Genomic DNA, 17,292 nt, shown 5'->3' on the forward strand with positions numbered 1-17,292 from the left:
TTGGAAGGTATGTGTGCCATGTAAAAGAGAATTTTAAAATCATATCAGAGGAAACCCAGGCAAAGTTACTTCCATGTAAAGTAAAAATGTTGTCAAAAAAAGTATAATATCCTACTTGTAAATGCAATGCTGGAAGAATGGCCTAATCTTTCTGAATTAAAATGAAAGAGAAACAAAATAATCATGAATAGATAGTGATCCATAGTTAGCTCCCCACCCTTATTTTCTGGAAGTTACATAGTTTAGACTAAGGGGATGTTTCTGAAACATACAATATGAGAATATTTTATAAATATTTTTCAGATAGCACCTTTGGAAATAAAACCTGAAAGGTATTTTGGCAATTGCCTTATGTCCTGGAAGTTTGGAATAATTGCAGAGATGGTATCTGACTTGTAATGTAAGAATATGAATTTGAACTTGTAAGCTCATTCCCTCCTAAGCTGACAGAAATCAAACTCTTATACATTTACAAGTCTTATTAAATGTATTACTAAATGGCTCAGAACTGTTAATTTTTTTATTTTTTGTGCAATAAAGCTTGTCTTCATTGCTGGCTGTCAAGGTGGTTTATAAAGGAATTAAATGTTACAGCAATTTGTCATGTTGGGATGCTGACATGTAGAAAATGAAATGGTTTGCCAAAGATTACTCAGCAGACTGATGGAAAAGCAAGAATAGGCTTTAATCTCTTCATTCTGAGTCAGTCCAGTCCCATAATCATTGGGCCATGGAATGAAATGTGAAGGATTATAGAGGTTTCATTACGTGATGCTGCTCCTCTCTTCCTGTGTTCTTAATGTGGGGATATGTTGTTTGACAGCTGACTGACACACATACACATTCTTATTTCCTTATGTAACATTAAATCTTGGCTATCCTTTGCTGGTAGCATTGTTCTTGTTTTATAAACCAAATAGGAATGCAGCTGTCATACTTTCTTGCTTAAAATATCCTTTACAGAACTTAATCAAGTTAGTTATCTAAAGGCCTGTTTTTAATTCCCAAAATTTCATGTTCTTGAAATCCATGGAAATGAGAACTAAGCTCCAAATTCATCCCAAGATCTGAGCTTTTCCTTTGAAATCTGGATGTTTATCCTTCTTCAAGTTCAGAAGTGTTAGAAATTTGGATTCACATTCATGATTTACATAAACAGAACAATTATTTATGGATTCCAAACTCTGGAAGAGACAAATATTATTTTTTGACTAGAATTTTGCCATAGGAGTGTGAGTTTTTTAAATTAAACTGGATTTTATGAACACTGAGTTGTAATATCAGTGAAGTGTAGATGTGCATCTGTACTAATATCTTGTCTTCAATGACTGCATCATCACAAAAATCCCTTCTGCTTTTCTTAAGTGTTTAAGAATCTATGTATATGCCTTTCAATGTAGAATTTTGATTTGTGTTTATATGTGGTTCTTCTTGGAAAAAGCTCTTTTAACTACACAATCTTCAGTGTTGTTTGACAACAGTGGAATTGACAATTTATTGAAGAAAAAAATAATTGAAAAAACCCACTTATATTAGGTTGTCCTGGCTAGATTAGAACCCCAAACTGGCAGCTGCTGAAGGAAAAAGAGCTGGCTTTCTTCAAGAGAAGATCATCAGTGGGGTGCCAGCTGCTGTTCCTGCAGCGTGTAGCTTCTGTCTCACTGTGACAATGTGCAGGGCTGGGGGCACAGGGAAACAGAGCCAGGCTGGGCAGGAGGTTTTGATAACATTTGATAAACTCTGGAGCAGTTTTGGACCAGGGTCTGATACAGTTTCTGATTATCTCCAAATGATTTTCAGTAGTGGTGTTGAAATCTGAACTTGCACATGATTTTCACTTTGGCGTACATAAACCAGGATATTAACTGGGAGCTGCTGGAACAACTGGTGTGCTCAGCTCCTCAGGGGTTGGACAGGACTACTCTTTGCTGTCCTGTAAAGTTACTCCAGGTAACACTTTGTATTTTGTCTTAGTACTGCCACCTGTGAACTTCAGGAAGTTCTGCAAAAGATGGAGAAAGGCCTTGTCCCAATACTTTCTGATCTTGAAAATTATTTTCATGTAATTGAAATGCTACTTCATCAGACTTTTCCAAAACTAACACAAATACTCTGTGTAGCTGCAAAATTTAATTTCCTTCTCCTTCTGTGGTACAGATTCCAAGATAAAAACAATGTGCAGCACTTCCCTTGGAGCACACACAGAGTCTGGAAGTATTTAGAAGTCACGTCTTGGTGTGCAAGCAGCCACTATTCATGTCCTGTGGGGGGAGGGAGAAAGGCTCCTTCACTACAATTGTAATTCTCTTTGGAAAGTTTAGATAAAATAAGAGCAGTGAGAAAAGCTTTTAGGCAAACTGATGTGGGGCAGGTGCTTAAATTCAGATGAAGAAAAACTGATACACTCTGATGACCTTAACAGCTGCTCCTCTGGGTAGTTTTATGTTCCTGTCCTGTGTCCAAAATGCTTAATATTTGTACATTGGAAATGAATTAAATGCTCACTGGTGACATTGGCAGTACTGAGCATATCCATTGAAATAATTAAATGAAGATTGGGAAGGTAGAAACATCTATGACAATACTGTGCAGGACCAGTTAACATCTTTTGCCCTAGAAAACCTGAAATTAGTATTTTCTCCTTTTTAATCCCTATAAAAGGAGATATGTGCTAGGCGTGCCACTCTCGTCCATGTGGATTCCCAATGCGAAAAAAAAAATCTTAGCTGTTAAACTTTAGCTTTCCTTGGGGAGGAAGAAGGAAAAATTTTGGAGCATAAGAATCATGGTAAATTTGGGGATAACATTAGATATGGATAGTCTGTCTGAAAGATGCATTAAATAGTTAAGTTTGCTTTTAGTGTGAGCTGTTTTTGAAGCAGAAATGTGGAAATTCAGGGACTGAAAAATGACAAATTTAGCAACCTAAGATCAAAGAGACATGAGAATAGGGGAAAAAGAAGTGGGTATCTTTAAAGTATATTCTTCAAATCTGACAACACCCTAAAGATTTCTCCCCAGCCTAGATAAATGTGAATTGTATATATCATAAGAAACAAGATTTTTTTACAAAGTTGTTGCAGTGAGTTAGTAGCTTATTGTACAGTATTTAAGAAAAAAAAATCACCCCTTAATATTTTTTTAGTGACAATGGAAATCTCCTGTGCTAAATGAATCTCACTGAAAGCACTTGCTTCTGTTTGCCTGTCATACCCAGTAGAAGGAATCAATATGAAAAAACCTGACATAACTGGCATGTATTATAAATAAAGCTGTCTTGGGGACAGCATAATGATTTATCAAAATAGACTTATAAGTGTTCACCATCATCAGTCATTTCACTTAATCTTGGTTTAGCAAAAATATATTAACATATTAGCACACAGTATTATGGATGAAAAAGGAACTTTAAAACATCTTTGAGATCCTCTACATTTTTCAAAGTTTTTTCACACTACATAAAAATGATATGTGTAACTCAGAACAATGCAGATTGATAATTTTGTAGTTTTATTTATAGCTGTTCATTTTTATTTTGCTGTTTAATTTGACCAAGTGAACTGCAGTTTTAATTTTCTTTTTTGTGTTTTATTCAGTCCTAACATGCTGGTGACATATTTTACTATGTACTTAATATTTCATAGAATTGTTCAAGTTGGAAAAGACCTTTAAGATCGAGTCGAGCTGCTAACCAAACTACCAATCCAAACCCCAAGCACCCCATCTACACATCTTTATCTCCAGGGATGGTGACTCAACCATTTCCTTGGACATCCTGTTCCAGTGCTTGACAGTGAAGGAATGTTTTCTAATATCCAGCCTGAACCTCTCCTGGCACAACTTGAGGACGTTTCTGCAGGTCCTCTTGTTTGGGAGAGGAGCCTGATCCCCACCCGGTCACAACCTCCTTTCAAGGAGCTCTGGAGGGTGCTGCCATCCCCTGAGCCTCTCTGTGTCCAGGATTAGCCCCAGCTGCTCCCCAGCAGGCTCAGCCCCAAGCCCTGTGTCCTCTCCAGGTCCATGCCCTGCTGCCCTGTGAGCTGCTGGGGGGGCCCTGACCTCCCCTTGGGGTCCCCCTGCTTGGCAAAGCCCCCCGTGGGCTTTTTTTGAGTGCTCTGCTGTGATTAGAGGGGAGACACTCTGCTGGAATTAGACCCAGACTAGTGAAAAACAAAGGATTGAAAAATAGCTGTAAGGACCCTTATGAACAGATGGTGTGATTCTGTAAGGGTAATTATATCATGATCCTAATTAATCACAACAGGAATGACCTTTTACTGACTCATAAAATAATTTCATTTCGAGAATCTACTGTCAAACTTTGATTTTTATTTTGTTTTTGCCTCTTTTTTTTCCTTAGGTCAGATACCCATATGCTCTGTATGCAGTAGAGCAGTTTAAAGAGACAAAACTGTAGTCATGTGTTGGCAAAGTTCACACCAGTTATTGCATCAGGTGAGGTCACAGAATTTAGAGGTGAACTTTCGAACTGGTTAGTCCTGTGTCTGTGTTGTGTTCTCCTCCTAATGTCAGTAAGTTTTGTTTCCCAACAATATATTCATTAATTCAGCAAGTCAGGTTTTTAGTAAATTATTTATCTTCTGCCATGCCATGAGGAAATTCGATCATTTTATCTGGGGTCTAGGTTAAGTTATGTACTTCCAGTCATAGGACCCAAGCAATTTCTCTGACCATTTCTTTTAAGAGTTTGTCTGGGATTTTTCTGTTTAATACTTCTCAAGACTGGTTGTACCCTTGTGGTTAGGACTTTATTTCTTCAAATATCAATGCACAAATGCTATCTGGTTATTCACTTTAATGCATTTTTTGGTCTAATTATGCCTATTGGGAACTTTTAACTGTTATATCTTAAATGTCAAAATACCACGTAAATTACTGCTTCCTATGGGAAAATGATTGTTTACGGCTCTGAAAAGTCATGAGATGTGATGATCAAACTATGATCAGAGAAAACACAACTAAAGCAAATATTTAATGTGCATTTTCATTTAAATAAAAACCACTCTGTAGCTCTGAGGGGATTTTGATTCCCCCCCTGCCCCCCCGTTTTTTTCAGTTGTTTTTTTCCCCTTTGTTCTTTTTACTTTGATCAAGTGTTCTCAAGGAAATGACATGAAGTGTATATGGTTGTTGCTCTGACTGCTTTTTTGTTGTTTTTGTTGTTGCTATTGTGTCTGTTTTAGTCTGAAACTCTCCAAAACTTTTAAATGGTGTAACATAATGAACTGGTCAAGTGAAATGCTTCAATTCTTGATCCAGTAACTACCAGTAATGAGACATGAAATGCTGTAAAAATCAAACCCCTTGGGGAGACAAGCTGTTTTTGAAGAAAAGGGAGCGCTGTGCCATTATGTGCTTCATAATCCTTCTGTCATTTTTGAAAGTGCCAATATAAGAGTTAAACAGAAGGAAATGTGCTAAGGTACATTTTATGCATTCCAGGTGTTTCACTGAGTGACAGTGAAAAGCATTCAGCTACCTGTTTTGTTGCATTTCTACATGGATAACACTAAAATATTCTGAGCATCACAGCAGCTCCCAAACAATGAGAAAAGATAAAGTATTTTCTACATGAACCCATTATGCACACACAGAGCATAAATAATTTTGTTTCTTTGATCTGCCTTTAATTTTGGTTCTAGTGCATATTCTCCTCTGTCAGAGCTGCAGAATTCTGCCTGCTACTGTTTGTATTTCTCTTGTCTCGTGGGGGGGTCTTTAGGAAGCAAACTTCCCATCTTTGAATTAGAGAAAAGAGGCCTCAACAGCTGTTTCTGTTTGGTGGCTTTTGTCTTTTAGGGAATATTGTTCATGTTTCTTTCATGGATTTCCCAAAACCTCTCCTTGGTTTGATACCCTCACTTTTCAAGCATATTTGAAACCATTTTTTTTTTTTTATGTATAGGTGAGATGACAATGGCATAAAGTTATTTGCTTTTGATTTCTGTTCCCTTTTTATTTTTTCACTTTTTAAAAAAAAATTGCTTTGTTTTTAATTCAGTGCTTTCTATTCTCTTTGGGGGTTTTTTGACTCAGAGCAGAATGCTTATACTTCAATAAACAGAAGAAAAGATGTTAATTTTTGAACATTTCAAAAAGGGGGACTAATTTGCCATTTAAGAAAAAAGAGCTTTTAATTTAGACATCAGTTTAAATAGCAGACTTTTTTCAAAGTTGAGAAACTTCTTTTTTGAGGAATGTTAATTATTAGCTGAGAAATGTAAAACTTGGGTCTTCATGTTGCTATTTATGCAAATGCCCTCCCTCAGATTAAAAACCTGGTAAAATCTCTTAAATAAAACTTGAAAATGTCCATGTATAATTTGTTAAAATCAAACAATATTTCTATAATATGCATAGAAAGTAAAGTTCTTTTTATCTTTCTTAGTGTTTTAAAATACCCTCTATTTTACTAAAGAGCTTGGTTAAAACTATGAATTGATTTGAATAGCTTTCATCTGTCTTTAATCTCTCTTGCCTATTTCCCTGAAACTGAAGCAAAGTTTTGTTCTGAGTTGCTGGAATTATTTTAGGTTGCACAAAGGCTGTGAGTGGATGCAATGTGAGTGCACCTGCACCACCTGGATGGTAATGGGGTTTGATTGTGCCTTTGCAGGATCACACTGTCTGCCCCCTGCAAATCCTTTATTTGTTGCTTATTTTTGAGTGGAAGGTTGTTGCATCACTGACAGTGTCATATCATGTTCTCTGTGCTCTTTTCATACTCTCAGTCAAGGCAATAACATTAATTTGTGTCTATTTGAATAATACTCATTGTCACATGGAAAGAGATCTCGAGACAGGCCAGGGATTTGTTTAGCAAAAACACTTTAAAGAAATGGCAATTTTGAGAGGCTTCATTTTACAGGAAGGGATCAGAGTGGCTAAACAATTCAAATCCATGATTTTTTATCTCAGTGTGACCGTTTGCTGACACACTGGGCGTAGGATAAATGAAATTCGGCTTCCATGGTGCAATCTAAATGCTCCATAAATACAAACTTTGTCTCAATTTCTGATTGTAGCTTTTTTATTTATTTAGTGATCCTGAATTCTTCAATGCATCTTTGCACTTGCTGCAGGAATGCTGTTTGTGCCTGGTGCTTTGTCTTTGTGCCTGATGCCACTGGCACACAGAAATGAGCCTTTCAGTTACACCAAATACATCAACCCAAAGCTAAGGAGATTCCACCTGTAAAGCTATTTCTGCAAGAATGTGATTCAGAGCAATGAGGAAGGTCTGAAGAGGAGGCAAAGGGATTTGACTGCTATGACTGAGGCTGCTGCTGGAGCTTCCCAGGCTGGAATTAGTGGTCTAGAAGTCAAAGCTGTTCTTCTTAATTAGGCAAAACATTAGAGTGTGGTGCAGACAAAATTGGATAATTCTAAGAATTGTAAGGGGGAAAAAAAAAACTCTCTCCAAAATGAACCCCAGAAATTCATCACCAGACTAAAAACCTCGATGACCCTGCACTTAAAAATTCATGAATTAAGCTGAGGTGATCAGACAGGAAAAAAAAGAGATACTTTTAAATTATTCAAGATCAGCCACTTATGTACCCCTGAAAATGCACATGCAGCACCAGGAATATCAGCCCTTTAGGGTTTTCTCTACAGAACTGTTGTGACATAAGCACTGAGTAGCCATTTTAAGGACATGCTTTAGAATGAAAAATGACCATAAAGCAGAATTGAGAGAAAGGTGGGCAAGGACCATAAAGAATTTCATTTTACAGGGAGACCAATAGCTTTCCTTTCTAAAATAGGAAAAACAAAGCATGGAAGTGGATTTGATTAGTTTTTATATATAGCCATATTTAAGTATGACATACAAAACCCCAAATCCTATTTATTTAACTAGGAGCCAACACTGACGCCAGTTTCTCATACATTATACTCAGAAGCTAAAAAAAATTCTGCTAAAGCAGAGTTTCCATTACAATTAGGAGGTCCATGCCGCAGCTTGCTGGCAGTCTTCAAACTGTGTTTATTTCAGAGTGGCATTGAGGCCAAAGAGCCAAATATTAGCACATTATCAGGAAATATTACAAGGATGTCAGTCTGGTACCTAATTACCAAGGGATGTCAAGCAGGAGGAAGCTGCATAGCCCTAAGCTCCATCCTTTTATATATAAAAGCAGTTGTAATGGGGAAGATGAAGTGCTTTGTGTACACACCAAGGGCTATTCTGTGTTTTCTAAGCACATGAAAACATTTCTTGTGTTCTAGAACTGGAAGCCCCCGAGGAGAATTAGTCACTGTTGAATAAACCAGTCTATCAGCCTACAAAGTTGGATGAAAATGTTTTGATCAAAACTATGACACTTCAGCTTTTCTCCTTTTCAATAGACAGGAATATGTTAGGGATTGTCCTAACATTTTTGCCATCTTATTTCTGCCAAGGTTTAGTAAATATCAGCTACTCCAAACTGTGCACAAAAACCTGTGTATTCATCACTGTCTTCAGTTTTGATGTCAGTTTCTGCCCCTTGCAAGGGGTCATGCTAAAGGAATATTCAGTTTTGTGTGTGGTGAGGTGACCTTTTAAAGGCTGAAGTGTTTCACATTTTCTTTGGTTGTTAGAGCTGTCCTTCTTCCAGAAGTTTGAACTCTTCAGTTTGAGGAGCTCTGATTTTTATAGAAACTACTCAGGAAAGCTTTAAAAACATTCTGAGCTATCACTGGATATATTATATTGTGTCCTTTTTGTTGTTGTTGTTCATTTAGGTCTCACTGAAGACTTATGAGTGTCTTATAAAGAGCTAAGGATAATCTGACTTTGCTGTAAAATAACTTTTATTATTTCTTACCTCTTTCTGTAGTAAGCTTAGTAATTTGTCAGAGTGAGTTGTGATTTTTAGCTGATGTTCTTTCTGTTCTGGCATCTTTATTGAGAATTTTCAGTTGACAATTGGATAAAAATCTTTATACATAGACTCAATTTCAGGATGCTTGAAGGAAATAGATGATACATCTTAATTAACTAGGGATGTCAGAAAATTTTGATAAGGATTTAGTGGATTCAGGCCTCCTTGATGAATCTAAATTTCAATGAAAATTTGATCGAACAAGAAGTAATTATAAAGCAGCAATAATTCAGCTAATGTTGATAGCAACTAATTTGGTGTTAAATCATTAGATATCTCTGATTCTTTAAAACTGCAAAGATTTCACTGATAAATAGCAGTTGTACAAAACAACTGCTATTTTTATTTATTATTATGTCTAGAGTAAGGCAAACTTAGTGGCATATAAACTTGTGGGAAGTTTATATCAGTCTCCCTGATGAAGAGGAGCTAGATTGTGATACATTTCATTTTTTATACAGTGGAAAGTGGTCCAGTGGCCAAATCCTCTCCTGTTTTATCTACTGTGAAAGAAATACTTGAGGTTTGGACAGTGAATATTGACTCAGGATTCCAATTACATTTGTGGATCAATTACAGACTTTCTGTGCTGCTGCAGCAAGTAATTTAAGTGACACTTTCCTTCAGCTGCTCCTGTATATAATGCTTTGCTGAGGCATTGCAAAGATGAAATCCACTCCTAATTTGTGAGCTGCATTGATTCTGCAGTGTGAGGGCCATGTTATTCCATAAACGAGTTGTTAGAAATTGAATTATATAAAATTATTTAAATGTAATTATGTATTATCTAATTATATTTTCCTGAAGAACTTCACAAAGACAAACTCTTAGTTTCAGAAATTAAACATGTGTGCTGGGTGAAGGAGAGATGAGACTGAGAGCCAGTAAAGTGTTGAGCTGGGGTAAAATAACTGTGTATTCCTTAGAGAAATGCATGTTCCTTTTAATTCAAAAGAAATGTGAAGCATAGCCTGAAAATTCAATGTGTTTTATTCAGAAGTTCTTCTTTGAATATATGTTCTTATTTAAAAATTGAGTGACTAATATATGCTCTAATGAAATATGCCTTGGGGTATTTTCTTGGTTTTTATTTTCTCCGGCATGAGTATTGACTGGCTGTTCTCCACCACCCAAGGAAGGGCTCTGACTTGTGTCTCAGCCACTGGATGTACAGAAATGGAGGAGACAACAGCCACATTTCTATAGATAAGGACATGTTTTCAGGCTTCCTAACACGTTGCCAATATTAGTTTGTGATTTCTGAGGGTGTAGCTCTGTGAATTTCATCAGCCAAATGGCTGTAGTAAAACAGAAAAATCTGTAACATTTTTCCTGTTACCATTCAAATATTCTTTGCTCTTCCATTTTCTTCTTCTTTTTCCATAATGTTTGTGGTCTTATTTTTTGAAGACTGGGTATTTTTTCTGTTTTGCAACTTGGTAGTTAAATGCTAAATCAAGCTCTACATCAAATTATGATTTCTTTCTCAGTAAGAGTTACTGATAGTTTTAAGTTGCAAAGAAAATGTGTTGTAGGCTCATAAACAATGATTGTGATCAAATAATATCCTAATTATTAACATGTTACAGGATATTTTGCTAATTACCTGTTCATAGTCATAAAAAGGTTTGGGTTGGACTGAGGAGCTGCCCTGAATTACTTTCAAATCCAGTATTATATTATTTTAACAGTTACTTGCAGTCATGAATTCAGCCATAAGATGTATAGCTGTGTGCTCTAAATGTTTAAAATAATCTTAATTCATTCAGGGACACACTTAAAAAAGAATAGTTAGTTCTTTCAATGCTTAGGAAGGGACTTAACCTTGGGTATTCAGCATCAGTTGGAGTTTTTTTCATTGCAAATAGCACCATTGGATGACATCTTGAAGCATAAGAATAATCTTTTGATTTGGGGACTCAGAGCAATAGGTCCCATGGAATACCCACTGCATAGAATAAATTCTATAAAATAACTCCTTTATTTTTTTTTACATGGTAAATGTTACAGAATGGCAGGGAACAGATTTTGAGGTCTGTTTTTCTCTTCTTCTGCCATAAGGCAGAATAAATTGTCTTATTAATTTCTTCCTTAGTGATTTATGATACATTTGTCCAAAGTTTCCTTTTCTTGTGCTCCTGTCAACAGTTTAGATTCCACATAACTATTCTCCAGTAAGTCACAGGTGCTATCTCTTTATAGGTGTTGGGTAGAGGTAGCATTGAACCCAAACCCCTCATTTAGGCATTTGCAGTCCAAAATACCCAAAATGACTTTAGAAAAGGAGCACAAGAAGATAACTTGAGAAGGACTGGGGCCAAGTAAAAGTGCAGAGCTCTGTGCATGTCTCTGGTAACCTCTCCATTTGTATTTTGCAGTGTTTCATTATAGGGCATGTGTGTTAAACTTGAACACAGACATTAGGCATAGAATCTGTATTTCTTATTTATGACTGCAAACTTGGCTTTAGGGGCAACAGCAGCTTCAGCGGCAAAGAAGGATAAAGAAAATTGGGAAGTGGTGTAATGAACACATTTCCCTATCGGGGTTGCAAGAACTGACTTGGAATGTGTTAAACTGTGCCCTTCCAGTGCAGAGCTGGACTGAGTCCTCAGTGGGGGAATTTGAAATTGCCAGGCAGAGTCAGATGAAGGTTGGTGTTTAAATCCACCAGACTCTGTGCTAGCCTGAAAACACTTCTATGGAAAGCATGGTATTTGGTACCCTAACAGTGCTGGCTCCAGTGAGATGGATACAAGGGAGTCTTTTAGGGACAGACCTGTCAAAATATTTCATCTGTGCTTTACACATCTCTGCTTTCATCTTGAGCTGAGACTGACATCTGTCAGATTGTGTGCTATGAGAGAAATGTGATTTAAAGGTTGCAAGAGTGAATGGGATTCTAGGTTTCACATGCAAGTGAATGGGAAGGTCCTTAAACAAGTAAATTAATTAGGTTTTCTCTTCAGCCTGTTGAAAAATGTTTGAAGATTAACAATTCTAAATAAAGAAGAAATAAATCGAGAAATATAGATTCATAAAATACAGCAGCAAAAGGCTGATTAAATTGATGAATGCCACCGTCAGGGTTGCTCTGTTCTGATTCCATGTATCTGCTTACTACTTAGGAAACTTTATTATAATTTGGTATCAGTATTATTAAGCATGGTTTCATAAAAGAGTAGCTGTACCAGTATCTAATGGGGCAGAGAAAAATCAGTATTATTTTGCAATCATTCATTTTCAGTCTTGTAATTGAAGATTAAAAAAATAATTGAATTAGCTGGTAATATTTGTAAAATAAATAGTTTCTATGTGAGGTTTATCATATGTAGCACCATACCCTTAATATCATCTTGGTTCATAAAACATAGGGATAGGATGCTAAGACAGTACATGCTTTTGGTTAAGCCAAAATTTAATCTGGTATTGTAGACATGAAAACCCTTGTTATAATACTAAATTTATTGCTGATAAGTGTTTATAGTAATGCATATTGAAAGATTGAAAATTCAGTTACATTAGCAATGATGTATCTCTAAAATTAATGTCTTTGAATACTCATGAGCAAACCTGTATTTTTCAGATTCAGTGTAGGACCAGGGAAATTTGGTGTAAATCTGGGGAATAATGTTTCTTTTGCACTTTCTTATTGTAAATATATATGTATGCATACTATGTATATGTAATTCATATGTCTGTAGTCCATATGTGCCTCCTGCAGATTAGGATTGCTCACATTCTTAAAATCCAAACCTTAAGAAACAAAAGTATAAACTACTTGTACACTGCTATTTTATGGAAAACTTAGGAGAAGTTCATTGTTGGGCAAGGCTCGAGCCTAACTGAGCATTGTATGTGGGCTGCTGTGTTCAGCACTACATGAGCTGTCTGCCTGGCTGACCTGCCAGCTGCTATCAGCTGTCTGTCCTCTTGTGCTCACAGAGGATGAGAATTTGAGTGGTGTGTGACAAGCAGAAATGTTCTTCTGGTGTGTCTGGTTTAAAAAAATTATTTTTCTCCTAATGAGGTTAATGTTCTCAACTGCTTCCACATGAAAACACACACACTGAGCCCGATGCTATAGGAAAATACAGAACAGTGAGACTGAGATTCTGAGGAGTTACCAATAGAGAGGCAAAAAGTCTTAGAATTTTTTGAGTGTTTGCAGTGTTTATTGAACTGCTAGAATTAGGGAAAAGGTTGAGATGAAGAACTGTTACTGATATTGGTTCAGAAATTTGCAGAGGGGTTGGTGGGGGAAGTGTGGCAACATCTAAACTGTCTTTCCAGAATACTGAAGCAAAGTGCTGTTATAAGAACAATTCTGGGTGGATTAACAGTAGTTGTTGTATTGTAATCCATGAGCTCAGGTGGGAGTGCATTGCCAGATATTTGGTCAAAAACACCTCTGCTGACATTTTGCAATGAAATAAATCATCAAAGCAATCTAAGCTGGCTCTTGTTCCCCAGTTCCAAACTTTGCAGCTGCCACCTCACTACTGTGACTATTGAGCAGAAAATGTGTAACTTCAAGACTTTTCCTGGAGATCCTGTGGACTGGACATCATTATTGCTTTCTTCTGTTGCTGTTGTGTTGTGTTCCATGCTTGTAACCACATGCAGACCTTGGGCATGGTCTGCTATATTGCTCTGGTTTTAGTTTTTGGGTTTTTTTTCTGTCTGCCTCGCTACTCTTTTTTTCTGAGTTATTTCATAATGTAAAAGCAGAACAAAACTTCAACAAGAAACAACAGAGCTCCCTAACCTGAAAACATAAGACCAAATGTGGAACTACAGAAACTTCTCAAGCTATTTTCCAAGCAGCATAAAAGAAAATTTATTTGGTGACAGGGATTCTTTGTGCACTTGGAAGATTGTGTTTAATTTGGAAATACGCAAAGAATGCCCAATGAGGGATAATTCTATATTCAGTGGTGTGGATTTAATGAGTTCATGCAGATTCAGCACAATTTGCCTTCCAGACAAAACCTGCAATATAAGCTTTTACTTTTCCTTTTGCAGAGGTAGTTTTGCTGGAATCTCATTTCTAACAAATCTTATGTTGTTTACACCTACAGTTTTTGATCTTGTGTCCATATACCAGCTGTCAGGGAAGCACCAAGCCCACAAGTTACTGATTAGACATGAGGCACAAAGAACACAAGCTGCTACTGTTTGGAAAGCTCAGCACTCTTTGCAAAGACTTTGCCCCGTTTGAACTCTACCAGTTTTACTTTCGCTAATGATATATTGTATAGCTTGTTTGGCAGCGTGGGAGTTTATCATAAGTTTCTCTTTTGTTCAGCCCTGAAAATCAGGCTGAAATATGTAATTACAGTTACTTGTCATCAGAGGTCGTGTTTTTCAATGGAGAAAGGGCTGCAATGCCTCTTAAATAGTTTCTTGATGATAATTTGTATCAGCTGCCCATAAGAAGCAACAGTGTGATCATGCTGCCTCAAAAAAGCTTTTTATCAAAGGTTAGAAATAATTATCATTCAAGAGACAGTGAATTTTCAATGAATTTGGTCAGATCTTTGCAGTCTGTTTGCCAGTTTGCTCAGGTGTTGGGTTGGTTTTGGCAGTAGTTTTTTTTCCTCAGCTTTCAGGCACCAGCATCTGCTTTATGAAAGGGGAAACAGAGCCCTGTGTCAGGAAATCCTTTGTAAATACTGTAATAGATGGTTCATTTTTCATACCATGTGAGCTCAGTTTGGTCTCTGCCAGCCAAAGCTTCAAAATGGGGAGCCTGCAGCAGCTGGCCTCCCAAACCTGTCATTTGGCACCTGCATGTGTAAGACATCCCCAAATGTATAAGTTATTTTGCTCACAATCTGGTACTCTTCCACCTTTTCTTGGAGCAGAAGAAAGATTGGAAGGTTTTGTTCAGGCTAACAGTTGCAAGATCATGGTAAGTTAGACTTGTGCGAGTGACTGCTATGTTTAATCATTTTATAGATATGTGAAAACCTGGGGAGGCAGGGGAGAATAATCCATTTGTGCAATCCTGAATTTTTTCTTCTCTTCTCTAAATAAATAAATCAGTGATTAAACAGGAAAACACAGAGGGTTTGGATATGTGCGTAACCAGCAATTTCCATGACATAAGTAGTTAACTTTCTTATGGAGTATGCTGATTTTGAGACCTGAGAATTTCTAATAATTAATGCAACAATTATAATTATGTAGGCAAAAATATAGACCCTTTCTAAGGTAAGCATTTTTCTCTTTGTTAGCATGATTTTTTTTTTCCTATGGAACAAGAAACACTCTTCTGTCTTGTTTCTGACAATAAAAATGTGTTATTGGTATCTGAAATTTTTGCATAGACAGTAAACTTACTTTGAGCCTATACTTAAAATGTGTTGTTTTGTCCAATTTGCAGTACCCTTAAAATTTAAAAATCTATTCCTGCTCTTGAAGGTTATTTATAGCAATTGATAAAACACTTAGTGCTGGCATTTAGATTAAAAGTACCTTGAGTTACATTTGTCTTAGCATTATTTTTTTTCCAAAATTGCACAGCGAATGCAGGTTTTCAAGAGAAATTGTCTGGCTATATAGGTTCAGGAACTGAAAAGGAAAAATAGATGTTCTAGACTGTTTTCTGCTGGTTCTCATTTTGCCTGTCTGCAGTAGCAATGCATGCACACATAGGACTGCAGCAGCACAGTTAGATACCAGTGCTGTGACTAATGAATCTTGATAGGTATGAAGTAAATGAGGGATATAAAAAAAAAAAAAATCCTGCCTATACAGAAATTGAGTTCTGATTCTGATTAGATCTTTGCCAACGCTATATTTTATCAAGATATTTTGTAATAAAGGAAAGAACCAAGACTGTTGTTCTTCTCCTCTTCCATTCTATCCTGTTAGTGCTTTAACATCAGCAGAAAGTGGATGGTAATTGACTTTCCAAATAGGGAAGTTCAGCCTGCTGAGAAGCACTTGAAAGAGGGAAAATCAATAAGGAAATGAGAAAGTTACCATTTCTAGTACTCCATTAGCTGCTGTGTAATAAGATCTCATCAAATAAATCTCATCAGCAGAACAAGTGCATTTAAGAGCAGAAAATTTCACAAATTATGAGAGTTAAGAGTGTGATTTTCTGGTATCTCATGTATAAACAGTTTAACCACTGCTGAAGGAATTGGTCAATATGTGAAGCACCAGTGCATGTGACTGGACAGATTGCTATTGATTTTGGTGGGGTTTGGGTCAGGCTTTAGTAACCAAAAAGATCAGAATCAGTCAGCTAAAAATGAATGATGATATAGGCCATACTTTCTTCCTAATTTTCCTATTGAATAGAGGGAGAGAGAACAGAGAGGAAAGATTAAAAAAGTAGGCAGTGAAGCTTGGAATTTCTGGTATGCTGCTTTGTTTTGATGCGACATCCAAATGAGGGTGATATTTTGTATTACTGTAGGATAAACAAAAGGATTGATTTATTTCACTCATTAATAACATCCCTGTTTATTAGAAGAATATATAGTAAAAACATCAACAAAGGAGTGAGTTAAGTGAGGAGAATCACAAATCTATATATTTGATATAAATTCCATAATGTTTAACTTTATTGTGTGAGTGGCATTTAGATGACAGTTGCCACCTTAATTCCTGCTTATTTTCCTTACAGAGACACTTGTTTGTTGGTCAGCTGTAACTGGTGATTAAATAGTGGTTAAATGATGGTCAAATGTTGTTAATCTTTCTTAGATTGTCATTTTTATATTTATTTTTTAATTCCTTCCTAGTGGTACAGAAGATGTTCTTGGCTGAGATTTTTAAAAATACCTGTTTAGAAAGCTTCATAACTAATGCCCATCTTCATCCTGCCTTTGTGGTCCAGGATGCACATTCCTTGCAGTAAAGATGATATAGTCAGCTGAGATTACTCTTGATTCCACTGATCTCAGTGGGGTTATTCTATAAATACCTGTGGAATTGCTTATGAATTAAGAAACAACCTTCTTACACTGACAAATAATTTATTAGGTCAGTCTAAATCAAACTACTTGGGAGACTGACATTTGCCATGTTATGTCATTAATAAAATAATGGATGTTAAATGGAGTACTGTTTTACTATCAGGATGCTCACACTGTTTTTCTGTGTTATTTGTTTTCTTCTGTTCATGAAGTGCTTAATAATTGAGTTTCTACTAATTTCATATTCATAAAATTTTAATTATATGGGCTTCCCTCCTGGCATGCATTAATGTGATGGCACCTAAAAAGCTAGTAAAATATCTATTCTGATAATAAATTTCAGTCACTGCTGGAATAAAATATTCTAGATCAGTCAGAATATCACTCAAACCCATATGTTCTAGGCCATGGCAGTTTTAGGCTTTAGATTTAGTGTAAAATTTAATACAATTTGAGCTGGGAAACAGCTC

At 36.3% G+C, this 17,292-nt stretch overlaps 1 long non-coding RNA gene across 1 annotated transcript in view; it reads left to right on the forward strand.

Moving 5' to 3' along the window:
- LOC135304502 (uncharacterized) overlaps positions 1 to 17,292 on the forward strand; it is a 66,335-nt gene that overhangs the window by 34,787 nt on the left and 14,256 nt on the right. Inside the window, exon 3 of the long non-coding RNA XR_010365883.1 lies at positions 4,361 to 4,455. This is a non-coding gene — a long non-coding RNA (uncharacterized LOC135304502). The remainder of the gene's footprint in view (positions 1 to 4,360; positions 4,456 to 17,292) is intronic.

This window comes from Passer domesticus, chromosome 7 (genome assembly GCF_036417665.1).
Source record: "Passer domesticus isolate bPasDom1 chromosome 7, bPasDom1.hap1, whole genome shotgun sequence".
NCBI classification, from domain to species: Eukaryota; Metazoa; Chordata; class Aves; order Passeriformes; family Passeridae; genus Passer; species Passer domesticus.